This window comes from Mus caroli, chromosome 17 (genome assembly GCF_900094665.2).
Source record: "Mus caroli chromosome 17, CAROLI_EIJ_v1.1, whole genome shotgun sequence".
Lineage (NCBI taxonomy): Eukaryota > Metazoa > Chordata > Mammalia > Rodentia > Muridae > Mus > Mus caroli.
Genome location: NC_034586.1, coordinates 73,897,643 through 73,899,004, shown reverse-complemented (window position 1 = coordinate 73,899,004; position 1,362 = coordinate 73,897,643). Strand labels below are relative to the sequence as shown.

Here is a 1,362-nt window from a genome sequence, read left to right as displayed (position 1 = left end):
ACAACACCGTGGAAATGGATACAACACTTTGGGAAATGGATACAACACTGTGGAAATGGATACAACACTGTGGGAAATGGATACAACACTTTGGGAAATGGATACAACACTGTGGAAATGGATACAACACTGTGGAAATGGATACAACGCTGTGGGAAAGCTAGACATACTGTGGAAGGGCTAAAGCCACTGTGTTGGCCTTCCCAATGGATCTTTGCTGCAAAAGAAAGTCCAGAGTAGACGAGCAGTAAGCACAGAAAGATCTGAGGAAAAGCAGAATTTCCTTGAAACTGACACTGCACTCAGTTTTTTTCAGGAGGAGGGTGGAAAAATGACATCATTAGATGTGAAGAGACCTTGTTTCAGTGGTATGGGTTAACCAAAATTCATTAAGAAAAAAAAGAGGGAGCTGTGGGCCATTGTGGATAAGCTTGATCTCATCTTCCCTGAAGTCTGGTTCCTTGGCAGGAATTATGATGAGAACCCTTGTGACCCGTAAAGACATCTCCCCCATGGGTGAAAGTTCCTGAAGACCTGAAAGATCCAGAAGTATTCCAGGTCCAGTCGCTAGTGCTAAAAATCTCTGTGTGGTCCACAGGGATCTGGAATGTCTCTTTTAGAGCAGGTGAGCCAGGCCATGTTTGAGCTGAAGAACCTAGAATCTCCTGAAGAACTTATCAAGGTCTTCATTTATGGCTCTCAAAACAACAAGGTTTGGGATAAATGGATGCTTCAGTCCTTGGCTGAGAGGTACCGCCTGCGCCAGCAAAGTGGAGTGCTGAAGCTGGAGGAATCCATGAAGACCCTGGAGCTAGGCCAGTGTACCAAGTGAAGCCAGTCTCCAGTCATTGTGTCTCCCACCTGGACCCAGGTTAAGCTGTGGCCAGTGTTTGGTTCTGGTGGGATTTTTAACTTTGTTACTTACATCCTAGCAAGATATTCCTGGATCCCTGCTGTGCCTTCTGATGTGAATACCAAAGGTCACTATTCTAAATAAAAACTAAAATTGAAATTAAGAAAAAAAAAGAAAGAAAGAAAGAAAGAAAGAAAGAAAGAAAGAAAAAGAAAAAGAAGAAGCCGCTCGTGGTGACACACGCCTCTAATCCTAGCACTCGGAGGCAGAGGCAGGCAGATTTCTGAGTTCCAGGACAGCCTGGTCTACAGTGAGTTCCAGGACAGCCAGGGCTACACAGAGAAACCCTGTTTCAAAAAACTGAAAAAAAAAAAAAAAGGAAAGAAAAGAAAAGAAAAGAAAAAAGAAGAAGAAAATTCAGCAAAAATTGATTAAAAAGAGTCAATCAAAAACTTCTAAGAGATGTATTTAATTCTCACAATGGTATTTACTATCTGGTCAGATTGTAA

At 42.3% G+C, this 1,362-nt stretch overlaps 1 pseudogene; it reads left to right on the top strand.

Annotated features, from left to right (window-relative positions):
• Positions 1-473: 473 nt before the first annotated feature.
• Positions 474-832, top strand: LOC110312197 (annotated as a pseudogene).
• The last annotated feature ends 530 nt before the right edge of the window (positions 833-1,362 follow it).